This window comes from Ipomoea triloba, chromosome 11, assembly GCF_003576645.1.
Source record: "Ipomoea triloba cultivar NCNSP0323 chromosome 11, ASM357664v1".
Taxonomy (NCBI): Eukaryota; Viridiplantae; Streptophyta; class Magnoliopsida; order Solanales; family Convolvulaceae; genus Ipomoea; species Ipomoea triloba.
Window position 1 is genome coordinate 14,733,362 of NC_044926.1, and position 10,565 is coordinate 14,743,926.

The following is a 10,565-nucleotide window of genomic DNA, read 5'->3' on the forward strand; positions in this document are numbered from 1 at the left end:
GGTGGAGGCGGGGAGACCTTGCTTGCTCCGGCTAACTTATTAAGAACGGAAACTGGACTAAATAAAGTCATGAATGCTGGGGGCACCAAGGCAAAATGAGAAGTCTGAAGCTCCAACTGATAAATCAGGGTTCCTTACTCCGTACATTATTTATTCGGTATTCCACGCCGTTGCGTGTTGGATAAGAAAATAAGATTTCTAACTTGAATCCCGTGGTACAAAGAGAGACGCGAAGGAGGTTTATTGGTGGGAGGCATTCGGAGGAGGAGGTGGCGGCGGTCCGGTTGTTGCGTACGTTTTATTGGTCTTGCTTTCTTGTAATATGGTCGCTCGTTTACCTCGGTAACCTGCTCGGGGAGGTTAACTTGAAGGGGTTAGCTGCTAACGGATCCCACCGAACCCTATAGATCATAAATTTGGCTTGTTTCATTTCTCATTTCCACCGGGTTAGCTTAGCTACCTGCCACGAAAACTGAGTTTGCCTAAGGCTAATGCACTTTTACTGAGCCCCAAAGCTGCTTCCAGATTAGCTACGTAGGTTTAGAATTTCCAACAAGGAAGGAAGGGCTTCCGTTAAAGCTTCACCCTTATCCCACCTAAAGAAAGCCGTTAGAGACGCCCATCCGCTGGAGACTCCTGCTATGTTTATCCCACCTAAAGTTAGCAACGGCTATTAATGGTATATAAGGGGCAAGGTTGTGTAACAAAATCATCTTTTGTCTGGGACTCCACAACCACCGGAACAAACAAGAGCTCTGCTTCGGATTTAAGTGATGGGACTCATACTTTTCAAAGAGAAGGGGGGAGCTCCGGGATTTCCTTAAGAATGTTAAAATTTGCCTGAGGTTAGGCCTCGGCGTGTGAGAGGACCCCTTTCAGTTCCAAACCAAAAGCCGGTACCAAGGAAGCGGGTACTAAAAGCACTACAGTAAAAGGTATAGGTGTTCATGATGCTTTATTTCATTTCTTAAAGCGGTTTGAGAGAACAACAGTACAAGACATCGCTCGGGCATTGACGAGGTCTACGGTATGGGTTCTCAATGAGAGAAGGGGTCTAAGACTACGACTGAAGTGGGACGGGTATGTTGATCCACCCGAAGGAAGAAAAATAAGTATTTTTGGTTTACTTATGACCTCAACCCCCTCTATCCTCCTTCGTCATGTGCGCCAGCTACGTCCCAAAGAATGGCTTTTCTCATGTGTGATTTAGATTAGGAAAACAAATATCTTATTTAGAAAAAGTTTATTTGTTGTTGTTAAGTTAAAAAGCCTCCCGAAAACCAGAAATGGAAACCTAGATCATTAACATCTTTGGCAGGAACGAATTCAGATTAAAGTCTCGAAAAATAGGGCTTCAAAGCCCAATCCTAGAGCTCTAATACAAAATCAACAAATAAAACCCAGTCTTTGCCGTCATCACCAAGACTCCCTTATGAATTGGAAACGAATCAGTCCTTATCTAATAGTAATGGGTGAATTAACAATTCAAGGAGATCAAAGCCCCTTTTCCCTCCCACCCTTTCCTCTCTCGTTGCATCTATGATTTCACTTCAATCTGACCTCTACTTAATCTGATAAGACTTTGCCTCATCACTCTAAAAAGAAGATGCTCAGTCCAGTCCCAACTGCTTATTAAGGGGTCCGGATGTGAGGAAAAGCAAGAGCTCAAAGAGCGGCAGAGCAATCAAGACTATCAAAGGATAATCCGGCTATCAGCCTCTACTTTTAGAATGTAGCTCCTTCTCCTTCAACAGGAATTGTTGCAAGGTTCTTGTGTCCCAATCAAAGAGATGAAATAACAACTAATCCCATTATAGGCTTACTGATTAAATCCGTGTCAGAGTCAGAGGAATTCTCAATTTCAAATCCCATTGAGTAGGAGAACTCAACAGTTCCAATTGAAAGTCTAATGCAAGTCACTCTCTTTTAGGGGGAAGGCCCTAATGGGTATTAGGGACGAGCTATTCAAAGGAAGTTTTTTCGGACTTCAAGGGCGTGTGAGAGGACAACTATCATATTCTGTTCCCAACCAAAAGCCGAAAGGGGACCCCTTCTTCCATTCGTCCATCTATTAAGTGAAGGGTATGCCACGAGCAAGGAAAGGAGCGGGAAACCAGGTTAGCAGTGTCTTAATATTGGCGAAAGCCGTTGCTTGTTCTTTCACGTATGCGCATAGAATCGTTTTTTGCCCTTCCATTCTGTTCTTACGGTAGTTGGGTCGGAATCCGTGTGACGGTTTGAAAGTAGTTTAAAATCTTCTTCGCATCCCCAAAGTCGTCAAAAGGTGCTTTTTTGAAAGCCTTTGTGATTTCTTATTCGAAGGCAGACTTGGACTCCTTTCCTTGGACCAGGCACCAAAGCAAGCAAGTAGGGCATGGGAGACACGAAGTATTGCAAAAGAAGGAACAAGGGACACCTCATTCCATTAAGCAAGAACCCAAGCTAAGAGCATGGCAGATGAAGTCGACAAATCGGGTCTAAAAGCAAAGGCTCGTACATATAAAGCATTTTCATTATAAAAACCTATCTACGATTGGCTTATCGCAAGCCCTAAGTCAAGTTTTTGACTAATGAGAGGAATTTATGAATCCGCTAGTGGGGCAAATGCCGCCAGATGCGAGCCTATGCTATGGTCTTTACAGGAGAATTTTTTCAATATTAAATAAAGGAATGTTCCGAATTTTCCAGTTGACCAGTTTCGGGAGACTATCTAGTTGCAAAACAAAAGGAATGGTTTGGTTGATAACTGATTGCGCCGGACTAGTATACTTCTCCTCTTGGCTTTGCTTTAATAGAAAATATTCGATTAGAAGAGAAGCGCACCTTGACTCATGCACTCATGAACTCATATGCACTCCTAAAACTCCTGAAATCAGGAATTGGTTTGAAAGCTTCATTCATGAGCTATCTTACTAAAGGAATTCCAGTTTCCTAAACAGCCGTCGGGAACAGGCGAGAAAATAGAAGTGTGCCTTTTAATAAAAGAAAAGTCATCCCTTGGATTGCTTACTTTGCTAGCAAGGTCTTCTCAATTGTCATCAGACAGAAGAGGGGTTGGACCATACCAGATAAGAGCTAGATTTGATATTCCAGATGCGATTGCTGTTACAAGACAAAAGACCGGGAAAAGGAAAATCTATATTTAGAGGAAAGAGGTATTCGTGTCGTGGATAGCTTAACCGAAGAGAGCAGATGAGCCCTTTCCACCCTTTGCAGAAGCAGGAAATCGATCTTTTGAATTGAAATGCACTATATTAGAGAGTCTCATTCAATCCATAGCAAATAACGCTTTTTTTTTTTTTAGACTTTGGAAAGGCCTGGCCCATGAGAGATATTTCAGACACCTTCTCACTAAGGAGAAATTGCCAATAGATCGAAGAAACTTCCCTAGCTAAACAACTAACGGACGGATTCAAAAGACAGAGCAGACCGAACAAGCAACGGCTTTCGCGAAAGCCAACAAGCAACGATCGAACTACCGCGAAAGAACAAGCAACGGCTTCTAGTTTAGACTAGCGCTACTTAGCTATTCATATTGTATTTAGAAGCCGTTGTGCGTGAGTAAGAAGTTCAAAGCCGCGAAGCGGATTCCTTGGTGATTATTTAGAAGCCCTTGCTTGTTTTGTTGTTGTTAAATTTAAGTCTTTGTCCATTTTGCACTTCTCTTCTGCATACGACTTTCCACCGGTTCTATTCCTGATGACTTCCATAAACGAGGCCAATCTTCTTGGTTGGTACTGACCAGTTCAGGGCTTGCTTTCGTATGGTCCAAATGGCGTCCGTGTAGTGTATCATTTTAGTTCACTCTCTTTTTCGGGCCCCCTGTGAATATATGAATTGGATGGGTGACTCACTTTCTCTTGAATGAGATGTCAAACTGGTCCTAAGAGCCCCTCTCTTTTGGAATTTCATCCAAAGAAACCAAGAACTGATAGAATTGTTGATGCCATCGCACCAAGAAAGAAGCGGGAAAAAAATGGCTCACTTCACTACCTTTCAAGAAGACTCCCCCAGAACAGGAAAGCATGGAAAGCTAAAAGCAGACGGGATCAACTATTTTATAAATATGATACCACCAAAGTAAAGCAGCACTGATCTCTTACTACGCTCGTCCCTTTCCCCTATTAAGCTTTCAGGCAAGTAAGGACGCGGAAGAGTGCGGGATTGGCTTACCGAAGCAATTCTTATTCAAGAGCAGATGTCAACCATTTTCGATAACTAGTGGAAGGGTCGGAGACTATAGATCTTCTTGTATTGCCCCATTCGAAAAGCGAGACGAAAGAGGGAGGGACATTAGGGATTCCCTTACTAACAATCTAGCAATGTTCTCGAATTTTATATTGATGGTAGCCGTCCTCGAAGTAGCTATCAACGGCAGAGGAAGTTACTATCTAACGATAGAGTTTGTACTAGTGTCCTCCGCACACTGCGCATCTAGTAAGCGCTCAACTCAATCCCAACATGGTTCTCTGTAACTGGACGAATTCGGTCTTAGAACTTCCTTCTCTTTTGGCTATTGATAACTAGTCTTGACTTCTGGCGGTTCTACCACTAGGGGAAAGAGCACTGTTGGGGTTTCGGCAAGCCTTAATGCCCAACTTCCTGTTCAAGCCCACTTCATTGACTTATAGTTTATCTTCCGAACAGGTGAAATACCTAGCTACCAGACCAAGGGAAGTGGGTATCAGATCCCTGTAGTTCGAGCCCCTTTTTTTAACCTAGTTTCTGTACGTGGAATGAATTCCGGTGAGTAAAGTAGTCTGGGGGAAAGAGAACTCCTACCCACTATCCTTTCCTCCCCAAAAGGGGCCCCGTCCTCGAGAAGACTAAAACTACAACTGATATTTAACTAACCAAAAGCACCTCCCCGCATTATTGTTAACGCAATATGTATGGCTTGTGCAAAAAATGGACTATTGATTCCAAATTGTTGGAAGCTATTATAGATATAGGACAAGTGTAGTGTGCCTTGCTGGGAGTCTAATTCCAGCTTGTAAAAAAAAGGGTCTAGAAAAGTGTGGCAGATTTTTTCTTTTACCATGTCAGCCACACTCTCATTTACTCGATCTTGATAGTCCGAATACAAGAAGTGTCTTAATCTAGACACTCTCCAAGTTGATAGGATCCAAATGAAAAATAGAAATATAATGGTAGGATTTGCCATCAAACTTATTAAATAATTCAAAAACATTGATCATTCACTACTACAGAAATCACATATAACGTCGGACATATAACGTCGGTTATATGAAAAACCGACGTTAAAGGTTAATTAAATATATAAAAATAATTTAACGTCGGTTATTAACGAATAACCGACGTTATAAATATAAAAAAAAATAGAGAATAACCTACGACGTCGGTTATATAAATAACCGACGTCGTAGATCATTTTAGTTTATTTATTTATTTTTAAATTTCAAATACAACGTCAGTTTATAGGAAAACTGACGCCATATTACAATTATTATTTATATTTTAAATTGAAGAAGCGATACGACGTCAGCTGGTAACATAGCTGACGTCGTATGGCAATCAATCGCTTCTTAATATTTTTTTTTGAAATCATCGCTTCTTAATTAAAAACCCACACACTTGCTCAAATTTCAGATTGTCGAATTTTTCTTCCTCGCCAGAGTCGCCGCACCTTTTCTTTGTCTTCCTTGTCGCATTCGCCGCTCCGTTGCACAGCCACCGCCATCCCCCGGTCGCACAGCCAACGCCGCCCCTCGCCTTTGTCTTCTTCGTCTTCCCAAACGACGCCGCAACAGAGCCTCCGACGTCGCAACACAGCCACCGTCGCACCTGCTGACAATGATGTTTGTATGGGGTGAGTGGGTATGTTAAGGTGTAGTGGTAAAACGAAGAGTCAAGACTCCCCGAGTGTCGTGTCTCTCAAGGATGATGAATGGGAATCGAATGGGTGTGTTGGCATTTAAGAGGTTAAAGGAAAAGAGTTACGGGAATGGCTAGGAGTTGGATTCATTGGTAAGAGGGTAAGGTTGATAAAAGGTTGTGTAAAGTAAAGAAAAGTAAAGTGGAGATTGGGGCTTTAGGCTTTTCCATGTGGTTTATCTTTGGTTGGTTTTGTGAATGCAAGTTGTAGAATAGACTAGGGAGTTCATGGCACACTACCAAGTGGCGTCACACTTTGGACTCCCACATCCTCATTCGGTTGGGGCATTTCATCGAACACTTTGTCTACCACTCCTCTCGGATCTTGTCCTTTCGGACTAAGAGCGGAGATGTGGGTGAGTGAGACTCGTGGGTAGCCGCTATCGCGTGCACACTCACTTCCTTTGGGTTTGCTACCTAATGTGGCCACAAAAGACACAAAGCTTAAATAACATCATCCACACAAGTTCAACATCCAACAAGCAAGCAATTCACAAATCAAAGCAATAATATTAAACATCCACATAGATCTACCATGGGGCCACCAATCCCCTATCTAATCTACTCTAGCATACTAAGAAACAAGAAAAGGAAAAGGAAATTCAAAGAAACAAGTATTGAATTAGAAATTGAAGAGAATGGTTACCACCCCTTGAAAAAGGGGATCTTACAACCTTGATCTTGAATCCCAATCTTCCTTCTTGCCCTTGATCTATTATAACTATGAATGGAAGGAATTTTCCCCCAAGAGGGAAGAAAACCCTCTAGATCTAACTATCCTATTCTATCAATTTTCTAATCTATCTTCCTCTCCTTCCTCCTAGGTTTAGGGCAAAAGGGATTTATATAGGTGACAAAGAAAATGAACAAATTTCCCAAAATAGCCCTTGGCCCGACCACGCTTGCTCACACGCGTGTGAGTGGCGTGGTGGCTCTCTGGAATAATTCCACGCCCAGCCACACGCGTGTGAGGCTGCGTGGGGCGCTACTGCATTTCGGCTTGTTTGTCTTTTGCTCTATTTTAGCTTCAAATCCCTCTCCAACTTGTGAAATACTTCAAAACTCTTTCTGGAAATGTTGTTAGAAGAAATTGATCGCATTTGAGCTGAAATGCATGCAATTGTTGTAATTGGATGTCAAAACGATGCGCTTTTAATCTAATAAAGACCCCTTATAAGTGCTATCCTTGGCGCTTATCACCTGCCCACAGCCGCACAGCCACCGCGACTCCGCCGTACCGCCGCACTACCTTCGTCTTCTTCTTCATATTGTAAGTTTTTTATTTTTATTTTAATTATTACTTCAATTTTGAAGTATTGAAGTTGAATTAATTATATTCGTGAAAAGGGCTTGTTCATATAGGCAGGGTATTGGATTTCAAACTTTGTTGTTTGTTTCTTTCTACTAGACTAGAAAACATGTGCATCAAAACTTCCCTTGTCTTTTTCACTGCTGAAAACAAGCTTTTGTAAGGTAGTATCATCCATTGTTCTTAAATGCCTTGTCTTTTGATTTTAAGGGTGAAGAAAGACTTGTTCATTTTCAATGGTTTGATCGTTCTCTTAATGTTGTTGAAGATGTATCCTTCATACATTAAAATCTTTGCAGAAGTGAAAAGTGATTCTATTAGGTAGTACTCAGTGCTTCCTTTTCCATTGATAAATAATAACCAAATTGCTCCTCATTTCTAATTGAGTTGTCCTGGAACGGCTGGAAGTTGTATTCCTTGACAAAAGATAACATTAGGATCAGATTATTGTTCCAGAGGAGGTTTTTTTTTGAAAAGGTATTTGCCAAGTCTTGTGTATAGTAGTTTTTCCCCATTAATCATGTTGAAAATTCACACGGTTGATCTTCTTTGTTGTTGAACTATTCAGGTTAATCAGTCAGCTAGGAGGGTTTATATTTTGAAATTTCATACAGATGATAAGAAGTTTTTCTTCTGGATGCAGGTTTGGTTTTTGAGCAAGAGTTTATCATATAACTTTTTTGAATTCACACACATGCACACACCCCAATATAGGGCATTGCTAAGATCAATTGTGACTTGCATATCTTGCAGGAGCCAAAAGATGTCCCTTGATGCTCCTTCATAACCTGTACAAGTGAGGCTGTTTGTCCCTTGATGTCCCAAACCTAAGATGTGAGACATTTGCAGTTGAGTTTTATAATTAAAGGAAACAAGCCTAGTTTTTCTAGGGACCTTATCCCTCATTTTAATATAATACAGAGTAATAATAAAGGGTAGAGGAATAATGGGAGAAAACACATAAAGAGCAAACAGACTCTTGGCAAACTCACACTTGATGTAACCTAACTTGGTAAGAGATTTAGTCTTTATCTTGTAGCATTATTTAGTCAAAAAACTATTTGGAAGTGATGAAGTAGGTTGGAAGTTGTTATTTACCTTATGCAATGATTTCACTATTTTTAGCTGATTGGGTCTATTTATGATCCAAAAGAACTCAGATTTTCATGCGTGATGGAAATTACTATTGTATGCTACTTGGAATTCTGTATATTATGATAAGGTTTTGTGACGTCTGAATTGGATCTTTATGCTTGAAATTGCTTGTAAATTATGTCTTAGATGTTAAGCTACTTACCCACTTATTTGGCTGGATATAATCAGCTACTTTCAGTAGTTCTTCTGCCATCCAAGTAATGTTGGAAAGGCACCTTAGCGACTCTCGAACACTTTCAGAATTTTTGACTAGTTTCTTCATCCCTGAGAATAATAATTTCCTATTCAAGCTTGTAATTCACAGGACTTTTTTTTCATCCCTGAGCAAGGCTTGAGAACATCATGAAATGAACAAGATTTGGTTCTAAGGTCCAATGCTTGAGTAACAGTCTCTACACCTGTCAACATGCATAACAAATTTTTTGTCTAAATTTTCTTATTGAATGCAGGCATCGGATTGGTCTTTGGGACCAAAAGAGTGCTTACTAATGCTGGGATGGCGGCCGAATGTTGTTGAAATGATTGAAGAATATGACAATTACCTAGGTCCTGTCAGTGTATTGGTAAGATTCATTCTTCTTCTAGTAGTCTTTTTTATATCAAATCAAATGGCATGTCATATTTTTGCAAAATTTGTAGGAAGTCTTGTCCTATGTTCCCTTGGATGACAGAAATAAAGCTAGTGGACTTACTGGTCATGGGAAGCTAAGGAATGTGCAAATTTCTCACAGGGTATTTCCTAATTCAATGTAATAAAATAACACTACTTGTCCAATCATATATTAGAATAGTTCAACAGTTTCTTAAATCTTCAACATTCTGCTGCAGATTGGAAATCCGATGGACTATGACACTCTGAAGGACACAATTGTAAGCATTCAAAAATCTTTAAAGAATGGCTCCTTGGAGGTAACAAAATGAGGTTTTATCCTAAAGTTTTAACAGGTCCATAACAGTACTATACATTTATCTTATATATTTCATGCAATCTGCATACACTCTTCCCCTTGCTAAAAACATTTGCAATAAACTTGGGGTGAAGGTATCTACACACATTTCACAACCAGTCCTACAAGGCCACAAAAATGGCATCAAGAGTGGAGAGGCCATTGAAAGCACTGCCATACCTCTACTAAAGGGATGGATCCCAAGTTCTTGAGGAACCAGAGGTTTGCTAGAAAGCACAAGAAGAGTGGAGAGGGCTCTGCTGAGGAGTAGATAACACTCTAGTTTCCAAGAATAGCATAATGTTATATGAGATTGTTTCTTAGAATTATTAGATAAGGAATGCTGTCAAATTGTTATACACCACTTTTTGAACCAAGATTTTAATGTCAGATTGTGTTATCATTATGTATGAGGTATGAGGTGGGTATAAATAAACTAAATAATTTTTTTTTTATTTTTTGAATTACATATTACGTCGGGTTTTTGCAAAAAACCGACGTGTTATGTTAATTAAAATAATTAAAAAAATACATACGACGTCGGTTATGTCAATAACCGACTGCGTATGTCATTAATTTTTTTTTAAATTAACATTACACGTCGGTTTTTCGTAAACAACCGACGTGTAAAGTAATAAAAAAATTAAAAAAATATATACAACATCGGTTATTTATAACCGACGTTGTATAGTTACTTTATAATGTCGCCTACAACAACGTCGGTTAAAAACCGACGTTGTAGGGTCCAAATAACCGACGTTAAAAGTGTTTTCTGCACTAGTGATTATATATATATATATATATATATATATATATATATATATATAGGGACGGGCTCATGTGCGAACTCTCACCTAGGAAAGAAATGAGAACATTTTGCAGTCATTCACATGTCCAGATCAACGAATCATATGTAATTTTAAGAAAATGACACGGTGACATTTTCGTAAATAACTCGAACTTTGGTGCAAGTAATTGTGGTATAAGTGCAAATATCTGGTGCACATTTGCAAGTAATTTACATTGTTAATATTAGTCCACCTAGGTGCACCTAATTATAACGTTAGGTACAACTAGTTATATCATTAGGTGTACTTAGTATTGACGCTCAGTGTACATTTTACTTGCACCTGTAATGCATTTTACTTGCACTTGTAATACAATTTACTAGCACTTAGGTTCACTAATTGAAATTGCTACTTGCACTTGTAATACATTATATATATATATATATATATATATATATATATATATATATA

General features: G+C 39.6%; 1 long non-coding RNA gene across 1 annotated transcript; it reads left to right on the forward strand.

The window, feature by feature from the left end:
* The first annotated feature begins 7,641 nt into the window (after positions 1-7,641).
* On the forward strand, positions 7,642-8,903 carry LOC115995620. Its single transcript, XR_004093540.1, has 4 exons — positions 7,642-7,681; positions 7,773-7,847; positions 7,958-8,038; positions 8,809-8,903. It is a non-coding gene; the product is annotated as an uncharacterized LOC115995620 (long non-coding RNA).
* Positions 8,904-10,565: the final 1,662 nt, after the last annotated feature.